This window comes from Pristis pectinata, chromosome 1 (genome assembly GCF_009764475.1).
Source record: "Pristis pectinata isolate sPriPec2 chromosome 1, sPriPec2.1.pri, whole genome shotgun sequence".
Taxonomy (NCBI): domain Eukaryota; kingdom Metazoa; phylum Chordata; class Chondrichthyes; order Rhinopristiformes; family Pristidae; genus Pristis; species Pristis pectinata.
Genome location: NC_067405.1, coordinates 65326396 through 65348476, shown reverse-complemented (window position 1 = coordinate 65348476; position 22081 = coordinate 65326396). Strand labels below are relative to the sequence as shown.

Genomic DNA, 22081 nt, shown 5'->3' with positions numbered 1-22081 from the left:
TTAGTTCTCTGTGTAACTGGTTAACAACGATTAATGGCAAATGTTGAAGCTTCAAACTTGTTCTCAGCAGTTTATGGGACTTTCCAATGTGTATCCACTGTGATCCAGCAGCCAAGTGTCAAGTTGGCACAGTACCCCATTGTTTCCTCTCATTTTCAAGGTAGCTTATGTTAATTTTATATCCGATTTGAATTGTTTTAGTTCATTTAAATGTTTTTAGTTGTTTTTAGGGTCTTTGGCAGACAGGGGATGGAGGAGGATGCTTTAAGCAAGCAAACCAGAGGATGCAGAGATGTTGAGGGAATCAAGGAGGGAAATACACCACAGATGTAATTTGTAACTCCCTTGGGGGGAATTTCATTGCTGTGGCATTGATGGAGAGTTGCTGTTAAACTGAGCACAAAGGGAGATAACAAGACTTTCAATAAATTTGCAGAGAAATGGGGTGTTGGAGACAGTGACAATATTATGGGAGATGTTTGGGCAATTCAGACCCCACTGTTTTAAGTGACTCTGACCGATTTTATGGACATAATTTATACAAAACCATCTTACGCTCAACAGATTTTCCTGGCAAAATGACCAGGCCTTTTATGAGTGAAGTTGCCATGGTTTCCTATTCCTCTGCTGCAACACACATCTGTGTGACCTTGTACCAAAGGCTGCCTACCTTGCCTCCAACACATCACCTAATGCACAGTTGCCGGTAAATACTCTTGCTTTTATTTTTGAAAGAGCAGGGGCAATGAAGAAAGTGGTGGTGAGGGAGGGGTTGTGTGGAACAGTACTTGAAGGGAGGAAATGTCACAAGTCCACTTTGTCTTCTTGCAACTGTATATAACTTTGGTTCGAACACATTTGGAGTACTGTGTACAGTTCTGGTTGCCAAACTACAGGAAGGATGCAATAGCTATAGAGGGAGTGCAGAAGAGATTCATCAGGATATGCTGGGATCGGAGGGCAGTAGTTATACAGAGAGATTGCATAGGCTGGGATTATTCTCACTGGAATGTTGCAGGCCGAGGAGGTGACCTCGTGGAGATTTATAAAATGATGTGCAGCACAGATAGGAAAGGTAGAGTCTTTTTCCCAAGTGCAGAGGAGTCTAGAGCTAGAGGGCACAGGTTTAAATGAGAAGGGAGAAATTTAAAGGAAATTTGAGGGATAAGTTTTTCCACACACAGGGTGGTGGTTATCTGGAACAATCAGCCAGAGGTGGTGGTAGTGGCAGATACAATATAGATAAGGAGTAGAGGGACACGGGCCTATGCAGGCAAATGGGATTCGTGTACATAAGCATCACAGTCAACATAGATAAGATGGGTTAAAAGGGCCCACTTCTGTGCTGTATGATTCTATTTGCAAGTAATTAACCCTGAACCGGCTACAGCCTTAGCTGGAATGAAGAATAAAGAAAATTTAACTCACCCAAAGTTAATCACTGCCTTTAGTCGGACCACACTCAAAATGCTACCATTAAAAGTTCAATTTACTAAGCCAAAGTAATATTAGTCATTTACTTTGATAATTGAAGGGTGTAGAAGAAACAACACAAATTCATATATGTCCTTGCACCATTAGTATTAAGCTCACAGAATAATGAAATAAAAACAATCGAGCATAAACCAGACCAAACGTCTCGGAGAATAGTTTCTGGATCAATTCCAAGACAGTGCAGTGGAAACAAACAAGGCTGTACAAGTCTAGTCCAACTTGGTGAATGCAACAAGGGAAAAAAAATTCCAGCATCCTTGTATGCACATCATATGTTCAACATTTAATATCAACAACGATAGAGCTCCTAGCTGGCAGGTTAAGTTTAAATTTTAATCATTGTGAATTTTCTAGATAAGAATCTAGGTTTCCATCACGTTATGAATGCAGGCAGGGGTGACGAATGACATTTACAATCCAACTTGTGTGTATGAGAGTGGAAACCCATTCCCAGCCTCAGTTATTTTGGAAAAAGTTCAATTACACCACAAATATTGGTAACTACAGGTGCAGACATCATTCGGCGGTTGGTCAATTTCCCTGGCTGAACATAGACCAAAATAAGAACAAAAGCAGGAGCAAGCTGTTTAGTCCCTCAAGTTTCAGTAAGGTACCGTGGGCAGGCACTGTAATGCAGTGGTTAGCGTAACGCTTTACAGCGCCAGCGACCCAGGTTCAAATCCAGCCACTATCTGTACGGAGTTTGTACGCTCCCCCCATGTCTGTGTGGGTTTCCTTTGAGTGCTCTGGTTTCCTCCTACATTCCAAAGATGTATGGGTTAGGAAGTTGTGGGCATGCTATGTTGGCGCTGGAGACGTGGCGACACTTGCGGGCTGCCCCCAGAACACTCTACGCAAAAAGGTGTATTTCACTGTGTGTTTCGATGTACATGTGACTAACAAAGAAATCTTATCTTATCTTAATTTACCTCTACCTCAGCAACACTTTCTTATCCTAACCCCACATCCCTGGATTTCCTTGATATATAGAAATGTTCATTATGCAGATTGATCCTCAATAGAAAAAGTGTTTCTGGCAAGTAGCCACCGCGGAGAATGAAATATTCCACCCCCCACCCCCCACCCCCAACCAGTTTACTATCTAAGTAGCTCACAGAAATTGGCTGCAAATCCCAAGTCACTCAAACTGGATTTTATTTTCCTGAGTTAACTGGAATTAATGTACATCTTGCACTCTCAAGAATTGTTTTAAAACTTATCAGTGGCAAGGTCTTCACTGCCTTTTTTTTAATCAACGAGTGAAATAAAAGGTTTAAAATTAATCAACTCACTAACTGCACAAGTACATTTTAAATTACAGTGGCCTAAGACTGCTTTCAGCACAAGCTGGTGTAACACACAATACATCCGTCTCTGCACTGAATTACATCAAAACCTTATCACTTTTTTTTGTTTAACACTGAAACACAATATTTTAGGGAACATAATGAAAGAACCAAAGTGAAAACATCACCAGTAAAAAAAACCTTTAGGGCTATGGAAGTCAAATCAGACATTTGCTGCATGGTTTTCATTGGAAGCATTACTACTGTGTACATTTGATTTCACCAATGAAAGGCTAACACTGGGATAGCACTTTGAAAATGAGCTTCCAGTATTCTGCTCTGTAACTGACAAAACCTGTTGGCCGAGGACTGATTCAGTGCAAGCCAATGGTGATCTAAACAGGAAGCAGAGCTGTAAAACAAGACATCTGATCTGCACATGTCATTTCAGAAAGGGTCAATTATTTCCAACACACTCCCTGTTTGCTGGGCATTTGATCACAGTGCTGCTGTATCATGGAGTAGAATCTCCTCCCCTCCCCACAGCCAAAATGCCTGATTCTGTGCAATTATTAATGTCCCTTTAAAGCAAGGAAACAAGTGATCGGGATTTGGATGAAACTGCAGCAGTCAGAATATCCAGCATTTAATTGGTGGCCCCCTACAAAACTGTATTTATGAGCAGTTTATTAATGCCTTTAATAAAATCAAAATATTAAATCAATACCTTATTCACCCATTTTAAGCAATTATTCTGCACCACATTCTCAAGTTATAGCGAGGCAGCCTTGACAGTACACAAAAACCATTCCCTGCCTATGGCAAGCTGCATTAACCACGCTTATTTGTGCCAGAGGCAGGAATTGTGAGTTCACACACCATTCCTGAGTCCTGGGCAGAAAAATGCAGACTGACACTCCTGTGCACAGCTGAGCTAGTGCTCTACAGTTCAAGAGGCTGTCAGAGTCACACAGCACAGAAACGGGCCCTTCGGCCCCATGCCAACCAAGATGCCCATCTAAGCTAGTGCCATTTGCCCGCGTTTGGCCCATATCCCTCTGAGCCTTTCCTATCCATGTACCTGTCCAAGTGTCTGTTAAATGTTGTTAATGTACCTGCTTCAACCATTTCCTCTGGCAGCTCGATCCATATATGGACCACCCTCTGCGTGAAATTTCAGTTTTCCTTCAGGTCCCCTTTAAATCTTTCCCTTCTGCCTTAAACATGTGCCCTCTAGTTTGAGACTCCCTTATCCTGGGGAAAAGGCTGTAACCACCCACCTTATCTACACCCCTCATGATTTTATAAACCTCTATAAGGTCACCCCTCAACCTCCTTCACTCCAAGGAAAACAGTCCCAGCCTTTCCAGCCTCTCCTTATAACTCAAGCCCTCCAGTCCCTTAACATCCTCGTGAATCTTTTCTGCACCCTTTCCAGCTTAATGACATCTTTCCTATAGCTGGGCGACCAGAACTGCACACAATACTCCAAGTGTGGTCTCACCAATGTCTTGTACAGCCATAACACGACGTCCCAACTCCTGAGCTCAATGCCCTGACTGATGAAGGCCAGCGTGCCAAGCGCCCTCTTCACCACCCTGTCAATGAACTCTGTAACATGCTTCTACAGGTGTACTGGTGAAAGTGTCCCGACTGGTTGCATCACGGTCTGGTACGGCAATTCGAATGTGCAGGAATGCAAGAAGCTGCATACAGTAGTGGACTCAGCCCAATACATCGCGGGCAGATCCCTCCCCACCATCGGTAGTATCTACAGGAGGCACTGCCTCAGGACAGCAACATCTATCATCAAAGGTCCCCACCATCCGGGCCATGCCATCTTCACGTCGTGCAGATGTAATGTTAAACCGAGTTTCAATCTGCTCTCCTGGGTGGATTTAAAAGACACCATGGCACTATTTTGAAGTACAGAGTAGTTATTGCCTGGTATACTGACCAATATTTATCACTCAACCAACATCACTGGAATAGATTAACTATTATCACTTGGCTTGCTGTGGGAAAATTGTCTTGTGTATTCTGACATTACATTCTAAAAGGACTCCACTGGTTCAGACACAGCAACCTAGAGTTACCTAAGGCTCACTGGAACGTAGGTTGGTATTGCAGCTGCAAAGGATATCCTAGGGTCATGAAAGGTGCAATAGAAACACAAGCTTCTTCGTCTAACACGTTCACTGAAAAGTTTAACTCTACCACCAGCTGCCACAGGAACAGCTGGTTAAGGGATTTTGTTTTAGAAAAAGCCACCTGCCTTTGTTTCCCCAACTCACAAGATTCAACAGTGAACTCGAGTATCTCTTCAACTGGTTACTTTACATTCAAATCAAAAGGACCAAAAGATAGGTGTTTGAAAATATCCACTGAACTTCAAGACTGAACCAGTCTTTTGAAACTCACATATTGTAATTTTTCCAAATATTTCACACTTCTTCCTTTCTTAGTACAATTCTTTTCTTTTAATGCATTATTCTTTCATGGTTTGATTTATTCAAGAGGTGTCTGACCTTTACAAACCAGGTGTCATGTTGGTAACTCGCAGGACATCTCGGCATTCCACATCTGCTCTCAGTTCCCAATGTGGGGAACAGTATATTTAAAAAGCTGGTCAGTGTTACAATCCCTACTGATTAACCAGCTGTCCGTATTAAGAGCAGATGGGTGGATGGATGAAAAGAGAGAGCAGACCAGATGAACCACACTCACTCCGGATCATCCCACAGGATAACTAGCAAGAATTTCATGCTTTCAGCATGGAAATGATGAAATAAAATCTATTAACATACCAAGCTAAATGAAATATGGATCTGAAATTACTGGCATCAAATGTAATCACTGCACTTGGACTAATTTAACATGGCAAGGCAAGTGTAATAGGCTGCTCAATAAAGCAGGTTCAATGAATGTCACAAACAAGCATATTCACTTCCTCTCTCTTCCCAAATTTTTCTCTTAAACATGTTGATTCATGCCAACTCTAAGGAATATACTATTCACTATAGAATGGCAAGATAGTGGTTGCCACACTTGTGCCCAGAGCTCTGGATCCTTTAGGGTAGAAATGTCAAATGCTGGAGGACATGCATTTGAAGAGAGAGGGGGAAAGTTTAAAGGAGATGTGCAGGGCAAGTTTTTTTTCCACACTGTGTGGTAGGTGCCTGGGATGGGCTGCCAGGGGAGTGGTGGAAGCATATACAATAGTGGCATTTAAGAGGCCGTTGGATAGACACATGAACATGCAGGGAATGAAGGGATATGGATCATGTGCAGGCAGAAGAGAATTCATTTAATTTGGCATTGTGTTTGACAGAGACATTGTGGGCCAAAGGGCCTGTCCCTATACTGTTCTGCATTCTAATCAGAGACAGGCCCAAGCACAGCACGGAGGCTGAGGAACTTAAATTCATGTACAGTAATGAAAGTTATCTACACAACAGCAACTACCAGATTGTTGTAAAAAAAACAAGTTGTTTCACTAATATTGTTCAGGAAGGACAGTTGCTGTTTTTACCCAGTCTGGCCTATGTGTGATACATGATCCACTAATGTGATTGACTCATAACTGCCTCCTCAGGAGAAATTAGGAAAGGATGTCAAATGGCAGTCCTGCCGGTGACATTTGCGTTCTATGAGCAAATAAAGAAACACAAGGGAGCCATCATCAAAATGGACATTTTGCCTCTGGATATCCATGATCCCACAGTTACTGTAATTCACAAAGATGCCTGGACCTTTGACGATTCCCCTTTCAGCCGTCCAGGCAGATGGGGCAACGGAGACATCCCAATTAATTCCTGGCTGAGATCAATTAATTCAATGGAACCTTGCCATCTGTACCAACTTATTGTTACACCACAATGGCTTTGCTTTTAGCTAATGGATCCTGAGAGTTTGCAGGATGTTATTTACTATTAATTCTGTCTTGGTCATGACAGCACCTTGTAGTTTAGTCCAAATATATGTTTTACCAGAAATATTAGAATAAATATAAATAGTCCTATTAACTGATCGTAATTGTCAAAAGGAATCCAACTTGGTTTTTCACACCTGATAAATATTTATTTCATTCTTTAAATTAACTTGGCCGGAAGGTGACAATGAAAGGAGCTGACCATAAATGGCAGTATGTGGGTTGCCACACAACCAGAGGTTAAGTGTGAAATACGTGCTAACCTATTCTACTCCACGTATTGGTTTTCCCCAACACCAGCCAACCAGCCTATCCTCGATACACATGTAGTACCTGTCACTACCAGCTGAGCGAATGTTCCATTTTGGGAAAAATGGGTGTTGCTCAAAGCTTTAAGGTACATCCCATGATGCTGCATAAACTATTTGGGTAGAACTCCTATTTGTAGTCAAGATCTGCAGAATATAAAGTCTTGGTCTTGTCAAGAATGTCAGTCAGGGGTCTGATGGCTTGCTATGTGGCACCCTTAAAAAAAAAGGATAAAAAGGGTAAAAATCAGCAGAAGTCCCTTTGCTGCTTCCTACAGTTGACTTAAGCAGTCCTTCAACACGGAGGATGATTTGCTTCCACTCCATTTCCAAGGAGCAGAAGATGCCTGCACATGAACTCTTATAACGTGGCGCAGATGTTGCTTACCAGCCACCACGGTGTTGAGTGAATGAGGTTTTGGTGCACTGGCAGGGAGGTCTATGATGATCAGAGACCAGGCCTCTGTTGTGCAGATTTAGCACATGCGTACACAGACACACACACACACACACACACACGCGCGCTTCAGATTGACCATTTCTTGATTAAAAATTGGCTGCCCTACAAAACCATATCCCAGCAAAACAAAACAAATAAGATATCCAGGGAGGGTGGAGAGAAAGTGAGGGAAGGAGGAGTAATAATTGATTGAATAGAGATAAAAAAGATCAATACATCCCAAAGGAATGCAAATATATTCGGATTGAGCCATGCAAGCAGGTATTTCTCACATCTTCTTTCAGACATGGACAACTCCGGATTCATTGTTTTCTATCTAAATCAGTGCTTCAAAGACAGGATGAAGATTACAGGAGCTAGTCACACAAACTGCTCCAGCAAAACAACAGAAGGGGCATTGCTGTTTACCTGAAAAGCACTTGAAAACACTTTCTGCAGGCACAGTAGTGTAGCGGTTAGCATAACACTATTACAGCACCAGCGACCCAGGTTCAATTCCGGCCGCTGTCTGTAAGGAGTTTACGTTCTCCCAGTGTCTGTGTGGGTTTCCTTCAGTTGCTCCAGTTTCCTCCCACATTCCAAAGACGTACGGGTTAGGAAGTTGTGGGCGTGCTATGTTGGCGCCGGAAGCATGGCGACACTTGCGGGCTGTCCCCAAAACACTCTATGCAAAAGATGCATTTCACTGTGTGTTTTGATGTACATGTGACTAATAAAGATATCTTATCTCATCATACATGGGAGATGCAGAGGAGGATAGAGTCAGATATTTCTGCTGTTGCCACCTGTTGCTATCGAATACATTAGGCCAGTGTATTACTGTGGGCTACTTGGCATCCCCTTCCTCACCTTGCTATCCAAATCCCTTTCCTTCTCCTGTCCTCCTTTCCAAGAATTCCCCCTTCCTCCCCTCTTTGTTCAGTACCCCCCCACCCCGCCTTCCTGCCCCCTCTCAAAAAGGACATTAGCAAACAATGGAGACACAAGTGAGACTGCGGCTGCTGGAGGAACCCAGCATCCATGGGACGAAAGGAATTGTCGACGCTTCATGTCGAAACCCTACATCGGGACTGAGAGTGGAGAGGGCCAGTCCTTACCAGGTACAGAGCAGCCAGTACATCCCTGCCATGAAGAGCTGGAAGTCAGGCTCTCAGTGGAAGAGGAAATCTGGAGCAATGCTGGAATAAACAGAATAGCCCATAGGCTAACAGCCAGCAATCCCAGGGCAGCCAAAGTTCTGTGGCAATAAGCTGCTGTCCTACTGCTGTTGTTATATGGAAGACATGCTCAAGCAACGTGTTGCAAGAAAATTGCACAACAAGCAGAAGTAGATGGCTTTCATTCCACCCCCACCCCCACCCCCCATCTTCCCTTGAATACCCTGGACCTGCTTGCACAGCAAGAGTGTCATTACTGCTGATGACACCATAACCAAGACAGGACTTGCCCATATCAGGCACACACCCATTCGTCACAGCATGACTGTAGTTTCTTCTTTCACTAGCCCAGGATCAATACATGGGGAAAATTAGCAAGGACAGGAAGAAAAAAAAATTTGCAAGAGCTATTTGGGGAAAATCTGCACCGAGGTATGACTGCCATTCCCTTGCCTAATCACAATCCTCCATCGTCATCTAAACACTTACATTTTATCCAACACAAAACCACCAGCCCAACTTCCTGTCTGTTGAGATACATAGCTACAAAAGCATGAAGATAGAAATATTTTTATCCACCATGCAACTTTTCTGCATTGCAGTATTACTGAGGCTCAACCATGTTGCCTTCTGGTCTTACATGGTCCACATTTACCCTTCAACAGGTCATTGTGCAGGGGCAGATGACCTCAAACTCTAATTCTATCCTCATCTGACTCCCAGCCCTCGGTGCTTCCAGTGCTTGGTAATCAGGAGCAGAAATGAACAGGGAAGTTTCCTTTGTGTAAACAAGGAAAGACCAATTTCTCCCTTCTCAGCAGACCTGGTTTTGAACTTGGGATCTTCCTTGCGCCTGTAGCCCACCACTGACTAGAAAAATTCATCACCTCTTCATCCGATTCCGTTGGTAAATTCTACACAAAAGAATTTGAAATAAGGCAAGACAAGTATTAGGAGGGACTGACCTCTGAAAATATTCCAAACATCCAGTCCCTGTTAATAAGACTATCATGGTTAATATTGCCAACTACCCCGTCATCACAGAAATTATTCTACCCACCAAAACCTCCTCGACAGAGTTTCCCCATCACCATAGCCCTCCCTGGCTAACAAGGTGACTGAGGGCTGGGAGCACGTGCAGTGACTTTCCTCTGTAAACTTTTTAAGAATTGGTTTTAACCAGAGGCAGACTGTAAAGTCAGATTTATGGTTATTTCTCTTCTTAGCAATGTGAAATATAACAGGAAAGAAAGAGATACAATTTATTTAGAGAAAGGGAAAAACTGTGATCCATGGGTTTCAATATAAGCAAGCGAAGTTCTTTTTGTACCAAAAAAGCACTTTCTGAATGACAATAAAGATGGAAAAGGTGCGAGATTCAAGGAGACTTGGGGACCCATGCATGTTGATTGTTAAAATATCATAGACAGCTATAGAAAATAATCAAAACAATAATGTTTGCAGATCATAAAGCATGGAAGCAAACCCTTCAGCCCAACTCGTCCATGTCAATCACGATGTCTATCCTACCTACCCCAACTTTCCTGCATTTGTTCCATATCCCTCTAAATCTTTCCTATCCATGTCCCTGTCCAAATGCCTTCTAAACATTGCAATTGTACCCGCCTGTACAACTTCCTCCGGTAGGTTGTTCAGCTCCCTTTTAAATCTTTCCCCTCTCACCTTAAATCTATGCCCTCTAGTTTTAGACTTCCCTACCCTGGGAAAAAGACTGTGGACATCCACCTTATCGATAACCATCATGATTTTATATTTCCCTACAAGATCATCCCTCAGCCTCCTGCGGTCCAGGCAAAAAAGTCCCAGCCTATCCAGCCTCTCCTTATAACTCAAGTCCCAGTAACACCCTCGTGAAGCTTTTCTGCACCCTTTCCAACGTAATGACATCCTTTCTATAGCTGGGTGACCAGAACTGCACACAAAACCAAAGGGGCAGAAATCATGGTATCGCTGTACAAAACCCTGGTTAAATTAAACCACTTTGAATTTGTGTGTCACCTTGAGGATAAATGGGCTTGAAAAGAAAGCTTCATTGATTTATCAGAATGATACCTGTGCCAGAGTATCATTGTGGCTGTAATCACAGGAGTTCTTCAGGACAGTGTCCCAGAACCACCCATCTTCAACAGCTTCATCAATGACCTTCCCTCCATCAGGAGGTCAGAGGTGGGAATGAGCACTGATAATTGCATAACATTCAATTCCATTCCCAATCTCAGCAAACAAAGCAGCCCTAGTAAGTGGCAAGTAACATTCACACCATAAAAGTTCCAAGCAATGTCCACCTCCAATAGGAGAGAGCCCATCCACCTCCAATAGGAGAGAGCCCACCCACCCCCAATAGGAGAGAGCCCACGCACCCATTTACGACATTCAATAGCATTGCATCACTGAATAACCTATGCTTGAAATAAAATAGCATTGCTTCACTGGATTTCCCACTATCAACATCCTGGGGTTCAAAGAACTGAGGGTCAACTGAACTCGTCACATAAAAGTGTGGCCACAAAAGCAACTCAGAGACTGAGCATCCTACGGTTTGTGACTCTTTTCCTGACTCCTCAAAGCCTTTCCACAATCAGCATGGTACAAGTCAGGAGTTTGGAGTATTCCCCACTTGCCTTAACCAGTGCATCTCTAATAAATCTCCAAAAGTTTGACTTCCAGGTCAGAACAGCTTTCTTGATTTGTGTAGGCACAACTACAGGAAGAGTGCTAACCGTACCTCTCCACAAGCAGATAAATTGATCAAAAGAGCGGCCTCCCAGCCTTGATTTGCTGAGGGAATCAGGGCTCTGTGAAATGTACAAGCTGTGATAGCAGAGTGACAAAGAGAGAGAGGGAGATGTGCACCTGATTGACCAGACACAATATTCATAGAGATTGATACAGCATGGAAACAGGCCCTTTGGCCCAACACATCCATGCCGACCAAGTTGCCTCCCTGAGTTAGTTCCATTTACCTGTATTTGGCCCATATCCCTCTAAAGTCCTTTCCTACCCATGTACATGTCCATGTCTTTTGACATTGTAATTGTACCCATCTCAATAGCTTCCCCTGGCTGCTCGTTCCATATACCCACCATCCTCTGTATGAAAAACTTGCCCCTCGTTCCCTTTAAATCTTTCCCCTCTCACCTTAAATATATGCCCTCTAGGTTTAGACTCCCCTGCCCTGGGAAAAAGACTGATTATTACCCTATGCCCCTTATGATTTTATAAACTTCTACAAGGTCAAACCTCCTTTGCTCCAGGGAAAAGTTCCAGCCTATCCAGTCTCTCCTTATAACTCAAGCCCTCAAGTCTAGGCAGCATTCCTGTGAATGTTTTTTGTACCTTTTCCAGCTTATTCATCCTCAGTAACGCTGACTTTGGCGCCAAATAGCTCAGAACTGTTTTAAAAAAAAGAGCTCTCAAAGCACTTCAGTTATGTAAATAAATAAAAACACTGTAGCAAAGCCCTGTGCATGAACAGTGAGCAAATGCCGTAAAAATTTTATATCCTTTTGAGACACAATTTGTCTCTCTCACATATACAGTCTTTCTCAGACACTTACGTGCATAGTCAGTCTCTCTCACACTCACACACACACACAGATTCTGCAATGTACTCCACTATGGATATGCAATTCCATTAAAAAGGTCTGTCCATGACACTTTTTTTGAAGTAATAAAATGTGCAATCCCATTGTAACTACTGAAATTGCATTGACTTGTCAGAAATTCAAACTCGGTGACATTAAAAACTGTACCAACAACCTGATGGAGGTACCAGACAGGAGAAAGGAATGAGCTGAGAAATGTTTGCTTAGATGTGGGAAACCAGTGCAAAACTTAGTCTTGGGTCAAAGGAGCAGCTGCAATCAATGGTTTATAGCCAATGGGGTTTTATTTTAAAAGTAAGACCTCAAAGACACAGTACAGCAGATGGGGAAGGGTGACCTAGTCGGTAACCACGAGTCGCATCTCACTGAATCATCAGTGGATTGATCCCCGAGATGGCCATTAGGAGGCACGGGGTTCTGCTGAAGATAGAGGGGTAGGGTGATAGGGAAAGATATATTAGGCATCAGCTGTTATATTAATTTCTCAGCCTCAAGGTGTTTCACCACAAAACTATGGAATTTTGATCTTTTATTATTTATTCCAAGCCCTAGTCAGGCTTTCTTCACAGCTGTCAGTAATTCTGTTTATCTCTTTTTAAGTAGGTAGACCAGAAAGTCCTACACTAGTACTCCATCCACTATCCCAAGCATTCATTTTCTACACTGCCATTGCACAGTGGCTGCAACTACACAATGCACTGCAATGCACGCCCAGACGACTCCAACACTGCTTCACAAACCTGGGCTTCTACCTCCAAGGAGAAACAAGGGAATACAACCACCTGCAGTTTCCTTTCCAACTCACCCACCATTCTCACTTGGAAATATATCACCAGTCCTTCATCATTGCTGGGTCTAAATCCTGGAACTTGCTGCACTGTGGGAATACCATCACCAGAAGGACTACAGTGGTTTGAGGAAAAGGCTCACCCCCACCTCTTTGTCAAAGGCAGTTATGGATGGGCAATAAATGTCAGCGTTACCCATACCCTGAACATAAGTAAATAAAAAAATTCTTAACTCTAAGGGTTAAAGTACAAAAGAAAATTACAAACTGGGGCCACATTCACTGGAACTTGGCAGTTCGAGGAATGGTTTGATCCAAGTTTTCAAGACATTAAGGGGAACTATTCAAATTGAAGGGGAGGAGCAGTTTCCACTGTTAGGGGAGTTTAGCAGTAGGTATGGTATAAACATTAGAACCTGAACGCACTTGAATGAAGTAGGCATGCTAAATGTAAACATGGTGGAAGTTGGGAACATTTATAGGGAAGGATATTTTAAGCATCAGTTGTTATATTAATTTCCTAAGCTCAAGGTGTTTCACGATAAAACTATGGAATTTTGATTTTCTGTTATTTAGTCAGAATTTTTTCACAGTAGAAATGTTATGTCCAACAATAATTCTAAATGAGAGCAATGAGATTTTTGGCAATCAAAGGTACACAGGTTTGAGGGATAATGGCTTCACATGGGGTTAGGTCAGAGCTAACATGGATTTTACTGAATAGTGAACAGACTCAGGTGACCAAATTGCCCATATTCCTGCATCCAATTGTACTTTTGACTTGGAAATTAAAACTCTCTCAGAAGTTATTTTAACCATGATCTGGGAGTATGACAATTCAGAAAAGTTCTGCAATGACTGAAGATGAAATCAAGGCCAAGTGCCTTTGCTTCTTCACACTTTAGATACTGGAATAAAATCATGCGTCGGTGAGGTAGTAAGGGGATGTGGAGGAAGAACAAGCAAAACATTTATCCAGAACAAATATTTTTAACTGCAAAAGAAATAATGACAAGACTCCCCCAAGCATAGTCCTTGAAAGCTGCAAGCTTCTTTTACAGGGCACTTCAGGTATAACTGAGGTGCTCCCTTGGTTAAAATTCTTTGCCAAAACACACACATAAAACATTCAAAAACACTGCTGGAATTGAGCCAGAGAAAATACTCATCAGCAATAACAAGCAGCAACTCTTGCAAAACCCTGAACAAAAAGAAAACATCCCAATGAACCTTCCAGATTCCAAGATATCCACTGCCTGCTTTTGGTTCCTTCATCAATGCTGGTTGACCCCCTGAAATATTCTGGCTTTAAAAGTTGGATCACACTTTTTTTTAATATAAAGGAAGATTTCTGGGAATTAATTATTGCAAACAGAGTCCAAACCGGAACTGTAAATGCACAAACATTCAAAAACTAATGATGAAGCTAGAAGCACTCATCGATATTGCCAATATAGCATTTGTTGATTCGGACCAGTGTTCTGAGATCAAGCTCTGATGACCTACTACAGCTCCAATTAACACCTTTAAAGATGGAATGAACAACAGCCAATGCTCAGGGCCGCGAAGATCAGAATCAGGTTTATTATCACTGACATATGTCATGAAATTTGTTGTTTTCTGGCAGCAGTACAGTACAAGAAATAAAAATTACTATAATTTTGGTTTAAACAATGGAAAATTTACACTGTGCTTTTATTGGAGCCAATTATATAAGAACAGCTCCAAGAGCTTTGGTATTCACCAGGCACATTACACACTGCGGATCTCAGAATATCAAACAATGTAGCGGATTAAAAGTTCTGCAAGCACTACTTTGATATCTTGAACATTAGTAAAGTTGGAGAAGGTTGAGAGAAAATTTAGGGCATGTAGCACCTGGTGACACTGGAGTAAACTGCATCTCAGTTATGGTCTCCACTGAAGTGGTAAAAGCAGTAGTTTTTGCTTATTTTTCCTCTTTACCCCAATTTGAAGTTTCCAATCAGAGGATCAATGCAAGGTAAACACTGCTGATCTACATTAAAGTTCAAAATTGATTGAAAGTATTGCAATCTAGCAATGCAAATTGTGTGTAACAATTCAGACTAAATTAAGTTTAGCAATTGGAAAGCATATAGCAGCAGACAGGTCTGTCTTTAAGCACAGGGTACACTGTTAATCTCTATTATTTATCAGCTATCTGCCAATTAGACACACTGGGACAGCAGCCTGGCCAGGAATAAATGTGTCAGTACAGTGCATAACAGTCAGATCTGATCATCAAAAGTGATTTACGACACCTAACTCGAGAGTGGATTTAAATCAAATTCCAGGGCTTCTCAGTTATAAAAATAATTCATTTGGAACATTAAGCTGGTAAGCCCCTAAAGGGCAGAATTTACTCAGTTCAACTGAAACAACCCCATGTATTAGACACAGATACGTCTCTGTTACAGTACCAATGTTAGTGAAATCAAATTCACTTGCTATAAATTGGCTAATTTTAATTGATTACAAGCTTTTCTAAAGAAAAAGGAAAATATAAGTACTGAGCGGTTAGGAACACAGACTGTGAACGTACTTTAGAGATGGGAACTAAACAATAATGTGTGCAGCAGTCTGGGGCAGTGAGGGTTGGCTCACCAGGGCTCATGACTTGTAGATGGTGCCTGCTATTGACACTGACTGACTGTTAAGGAGAGCACCTACCCTTCTCCAGGGTAAAGAAATGGGGTCACCCCTCATGACATCAGTGACCGACACATTACAAGACAGATGCCACCTTCTCTCCTGACTCCAGATCCAAAGAATCATCTCATTTCCTCCATCCATCCCAGTCTTCCCTTCCCCCACCACCCCAATCATCCCTTCCCCAAATGTCATTCCTCTTGACATCTGTCCCATCCTCTCCCAGACCAAACTCCCTCTCCTACCCCCTTTCTGTAACCCTCATCTTCCATTCCCACTCACTCATGATCTTCCTTGCACTCTACCCCACACCCCCACCCATCTCACTCTGAAGCCTTGTCATCTGCTCCTTCCCTGGCAAACCTCTCTCGCTCCATCTTGGAACACCACTCTCTCAACTTCCCACTCACATGCCCTCTCCTACTTCTTCTCCAGTTCCCCGCTCTTCTTCTTCATGCCCACTCCCTTGATCTCTTCCTCATCAACCCCAACACTCAAACTAAACCACAACCGCTCCCTCTCCACAGCACAAGCTCACTGCAACCCAAAACAACACACCATTCCCTGCTAACTCCCCATCCTCTCATTTGTCTCTTTATTCACAATATCCCCTCTCATCTGCACCCCACACGAAGTCCACCAGCAGCATCTCAGCCATTTGCCTGGATCACTCCCCGACTGGCTCCTAACATCAGGAGTAACACTCTCAGGGACACATGGAGCCCCCTTACACACCCTGTCCTCTCTCTCTCTTTCCTTCTCCCACCTTCTCCCTCCTCCCTCTCCCTTCTCTCCCACCCTCCCTCCTCCTCCCTCTCCCCCTCTTCTTTTCTCCCCCTCCCCTCTCCTTCCTCCTCCTCCTCCCCCTCCCCTCCCACCCCCCTCTCCTCCTCCCCCCACTCCCCCTCCTCCCCTCCCACCCCCCTCTCCCCCTCCTCCCCCTCCCCTGCCCTACCTTCCTCCCACCCTACTTCTTTCCTTTCTTCTCCTCCCCCTCCCTTTCCCTCCTCCCCATCCCCATCCCCTTCCTCTCTCCCTCCGTTCCCCCCTCCCTCCCCCACCTTCCCTCTCCCTCCCCCTCCTGTCCCCCCTTTCCCCCTCCTCTCCCTCCTTTCTCCCTCCCCCCTCCTTTCTCCCTCCCCCCTCTCCTCTCCCTGCCTAATTCTTTCTCTCTCTCTCTGCCTCTGTCTCCCTCCTCTTCGCCCTCTCCACTGCTCCCGGTGCCGCTATAACGGGGACCACAGACTCACAAATACAGCGGAGCCTCCGAAGGCGCGCACCGAAGCGACGGCTCCCTCTCCGCACAATGACCGGCTCCTCTGCGCGGCCACGAACCTCGCCTCGGCCACCCGCAGCGCTCCCGCACCAACCAAATCCAATGAGGAATGTCTGTGCGCGGGCACAAGACGGGCTCCGTCCGCGGGACCGCGCGCCGTCCTCTGGTGGAGAGGTGAACTGCAGACCTTGGCGTTCCGTGTGCGGGTTGAAACCTATCAGCGCCATCCCGCAGCCCTGTCTCAGAAGTTAAAGTTCTTACATCGCGGCAGTGAAGCAAACCGATCTTCAACGTGAAGGAGTCTGGATTGTGTTCCACTCAAACAGATTGCAGCCAAATGCTAACACAAGAAACTGCTGGAAGCAAGCTGCTGGAGGAACTCAGAGAGACTCCACAGGAGACTGCAGATGCTGGAATCTGGAGCCAAAAAGCAACTGCTGAAGGAACTCAGCCGGTCAGAGGCAAAGGGATGGCCGACATTTCAGGTGGATGAATGGTGGGGCAGGCTTGAAAGGCCAGATGGCTTAATCCTGCTCCTGCATCAAGACCAGTGAAAGGGGATCAGTGTTAATGGTCATAAGAGAAGAATTAGCTTGGTGATCTAGGGGAAGGCAGATGTCTAGATATTGGAGCAAAAAGCAAACTGCTGGAGGAACTTGGGGGTCAGGCAGCATCCGTGGAGGGAACTAGTCAACATTTTGGGTTGAGACCCTTGAGCTGGACCTCCACGGATGCTGTCTGACGCATTGAGTTCCTCCAGCAGTTTGTTTGTGTCTCTAGATGAATGGATACTGTCCATTCCAGTGACCAACAAGTCCATCAACTCAAAAAAACAAACTGCAGGAAGTCCTGAAACATCAACATTCCCCCCTGCCTCCACAGATGCTGCTTGACCCGCTGGGTTCCTGCAGCAGCTTGTAGATTGCATCCAAACTCTTCTTCACCTGAATCCGCCTGTGTGGCGATCCCTAACCTGGTGCCTCTGCCCTGCTACCCGTGATCAGCACACCACTTAAATAGCCACCCCACTTCAATGTAGTGATACATCCTCAGATACTCAGTGAAGAGTTGGCACATGAAGAGGTTTGTTTTAAGGAGATCTGGAAAAAGTGGAGAGAGACACAGAACTTTAGGAAGGGATTTCTGGAGCTTAGAACCTTAAGTGCTGAAGATGTAACCATCAATGATGGAGAAATGAAGTTCAGAGCGCTCACCAAACCAAAATTGGAGGACAGGTATCTGGGGGTGCCAGGACAAGGTAGGTTCCCTAGCCCTTTCTTTACTGACTCAGAAAAGAAGTTTATTTGAAGATGCAGAGGGATGTCTTTTCTCAGGACCTCCAATCTAAGAGGACTAAGAATGATTTCCTAAACCACCTTTCAGTTCTGTGTAAACTACTGGTGGGTGGAGAGCCAGGCAAACCATTCCAGAAGCTTCCTGAGGTTACGCCATTGGGGTCTGCTGGAGACATAGCTCCCTGCTTCAGGTGTTAACCTTCTCTCCAACCAGGATCCCTTAGAACCATGTGTTGCATACAAAGTGGACACAGACCAGCAAAATAGTACTTTCCTCTTTGCTTTTCTGGCTGACACAGAGCAATCTGATGCAAAGCAGAGGAAAATGAGTCAAAGTGTTGGTTTATATCTTTCAGATGGTCCAATTAGTTAACTTCAGAACTGCAAAACAATGCTGGGCAATATTTGAAGAGGAAAGATAATAAAGGATTTTAATTATTCATATGTTATTATTGGTAACAATATCCCATGTTTTTTTTCTGAATATTTGAAGAAATTTTTCCTTCCGTCACTGATAAAGGTTGGCTTTCTTCTAAGAGCTACAGTGACAACAATCTTTTAATGACATTATTAGCTTTGCCAAGCATCCTAAGATACTTCATAGAAACACCATTAAAATTTGACCAAGCCATAGACAAGATAACAAGATTATGCGTTGCACCTTTGTGCTACCTGTCTGCCAGATGCAGAGAAAAGAACAAAGACCAAAGGACTGTTTTGCTGGGTTTGCATCCACATTGGACACATCATATCACGTGAAGGAATCCTGGTTGGAGGGAGAGTTAACTAGTGAACCAGAGAGCCACATCTCCAGCAGAGCCCAATAGTGTAACCTCAGGAAGCCTGAATCTCCACCTACTGGCAGCTTACACAAAACTAAAAGGTGATTTAGGAAATGATGCTCGATTTAAGGAGCATCTTAAAGCACGTAAAGCGTTGGGAGGAACTTCCAAAGCTTATGCCATCTGGTTGAAGGCATCACTGCCAGTGGTGAAACAATCAGGTGTGCACAGAAGGCTAGGGTAGGAGGAGGCTGATATCTCAGAGCATGGTAACGCTGGAGGAGGCTTTACGGGTGATGAATGTAAGAACACAAGAAATAGGAGCAGGGTTAGGCCATCTGGCCATTCAAGCCTGCCCCACCACTCATTAAGATCTTCCACCTGAATGCCATTTTCCAGCACCCACTGCATAATCCTTGATGCAAGGGGAAGGGCAAGGCTTTGGAGACATTTGAAAACAAGGAAGAGAATGGTGATTGGTTTATTATTTGCATGTGTACCAAGATGCAAGGGGAAGGGCAAGGCTTTGGAGACATTTGAAAACAAGGAAGAGAATGGTGATTGGTTTATTATTTGCATGTGTACCAAGATACAGTGAAAAATTTTGTTTTGCATACCATCCAGACAGATCATTTTACAACATAAGTACTTTGAGATAGTACAGAAAGAAAACCAATAACAGAGTGCAGAATAAAGTGTTACAGTTACAGGGAAAATGCAGTGCAGGTAGACAAAAAGATGCAAGGGCCATGATGTGGTAGGTTGTGAGGTCAATTCATCTTTATCATACAAAAGTTTATTCAATAGCCTTATAACAGCAGGATAGAAGCTGTCCTTGAGCCCAGTGATGCATGTTTTCAAGCTTTCGTATCTTCTGCCCGATGGGAGGGGGGAGAAGGGAGAATGCCCCGGCTGGGTGGGGTCTTTGATTATGTTGGCTGTTTTCCTGATGCAGCAAGAAGTGTAGCCAAAGTCAATGGATGGAAGGCTGGCTTTCTCGATGAATGAGCTGTGTTCACAACTCTCTGAAATTTCTTCCAGTCTTGGGCTGAGCAGTTGCCATACCAAACTGTGATGCATCCGGATAGGATGCTTTCCATGGTGCCACAGGTAAAACTGTGACATTTTCAGAGCAGAGGCCAGTGTAGGGCAGAGAGTCCAGGGGTAATGGTGAAAGAAAGATGGCACTTCTGATAGTGCAGTTCTCCTTCAGTGCTGCACTAGGTTGTTGTCTCAGATTTCTGGAGTGCAACTTGAACTCACAAATTTCCGACGCAGTGGCAGGAGTGCTGAAACAAAATGGGTAATGCATAATTAAGCCAAAACAAAACTGATTTTCAACTGGACCAATTCTACCAACATTTGAATAGACAGAGTCTGATTAGAAGGAGTCAGCATGGCTTTATGCATGGAAAGACGTGTTTGACGAACCTTTTAGAGTTTTTTGAAGAGATAACCAAAAAGGTAGATGAGGGTAGGGCAGTGGATGTTGTCCGTTTGGACTTTAGCAAGGCCTTCGACAAGATCCCACATGGCAAGCTGGTCTGGAAGGTTAGGTCCCATGGAATCCAGGGAGAGCCAGTTTGGTGGATTCAAAATTGGCTCAGAGGTAGGAAGCAGAGGGTGGTGGTTGAAGGTTGTTTCTCAGAATGGAGGCTGGTGACTGGTGGTGTGCTGCAGGGATCGGCGTTGGGACCCTTGTTGTGCGTTATTTATGTAAGTGATTTGGATGCAAACGCACAAGGCTTGATCAGTAAGTTTGTGGATGACACAAAATTAGGAGGTGTTCTTGACAGTGAAGAAGGTTATTGTAGATTACAGGGGGATTTTGATCAGTTAGGGAAGTGGGCCAAGGAGTGGCAAATGGATTTCAATCCAGATAAGTGTGAGGTGAAGCATTCTGGAAAGTCAAATCAGTGTGGAACTTATACTATAAATGGTAGGGCACTAGGGAGTGTAGTGGAACAGAGGGACCGAGGAGAACAAGTGCATAGTTCGTTGAAAGTGGCGTCACAGGTAGACAGGATGGTGAAAAAGGCATTTAGCATGCTGGCCTTCATCAGTCAGGGCATTGAGTGGAGGAGTTGGGACATTATGTTGCAGTTGTACAAGTCATTGGTGAGGCTGCACTTGGAGCACTGTGTACAGTTTTGGTCAACCTGTTATAGGAAGGATGTGGTTAAATTGGAAAGGGTGCAGAAAAGATTTACAAGGATGTTGCCAGGATTAGAGAGCCTGAGTTATAGGTAGAGGTTGGCCAGGCTAGGTCTTTATTCCTTGGAATGTAGGAGAATGAGGAGCAACCTTATCAAAATGTTTAAAATTATGAGGGGCATAGATAAGGTGGACAGTAACAGTCTTGTCCCCAGGGTAGGGGAGTCCAAAACTAGGGGGCATAGATTTAGGGTGAGGGGAAAGATTTAAAACAGACTTGAGGGAGAACTTTTTCATGCAGAGTGGTGAGTATATGGAACAAGCTGCCAGAGGAAATGGTTGAGGCAGGTACAATAGGATTATTTAAGAAGCACTTGGATAGGTGCATACAGGGACGGAGCTTAGAGGGATATGGGCCAAACACAGGAAATTGGGACAAGCTGTGTGGTCACCATGGTCGGCATGTGCTTGTCAGGCCGAAGGGCCTATATCCATGACGTATTGCTCAGTGCTTTGTGACTCTAAGAAGTGTGTGGGGAATTGGTTCGGGGTACCTAAATCTCGTTCCAGTTTACTGATGTAAGGCCCGGGTTATTTTAATACCTCTGCAACCACGACAATTTGTCTTGCCCTGAATGGGCTTTCTTGTGTGTCAGGAATATCGTCACACAGTGGCACAGCTTTACCGATGCGTACTCGGTACTGGGGACGCAAAACATAGAAGGGTATGGCACAGGAACAGGCCCTTCAGCCCACCATGTCTGCGCCAAGTAGTTCACAATCCTTTTAAAGCTGAGGGAAACCAGTGCAGAAAGGCTTCCTGCTGCTAAGAATATCCCATCTATTGTAGAACGT

General features: G+C 44.0%; 1 protein-coding gene across 1 annotated transcript in view; it reads right to left on the bottom strand.

Moving 5' to 3' along the window:
• Positions 1 to 17204, bottom strand: part of LOC127574238 (SH3 domain-binding protein 4-like) — a 60779-nt gene extending 43575 nt beyond the window's left edge. The window contains exon 1 of the mRNA XM_052023070.1: positions 16970 to 17204. The gene's annotated coding sequence lies outside the window, so the exon portion shown is untranslated. The remainder of the gene's footprint in view (positions 1 to 16969) is intronic.
• Between the last annotated feature and the right edge of the window lie 4877 nt (positions 17205 to 22081).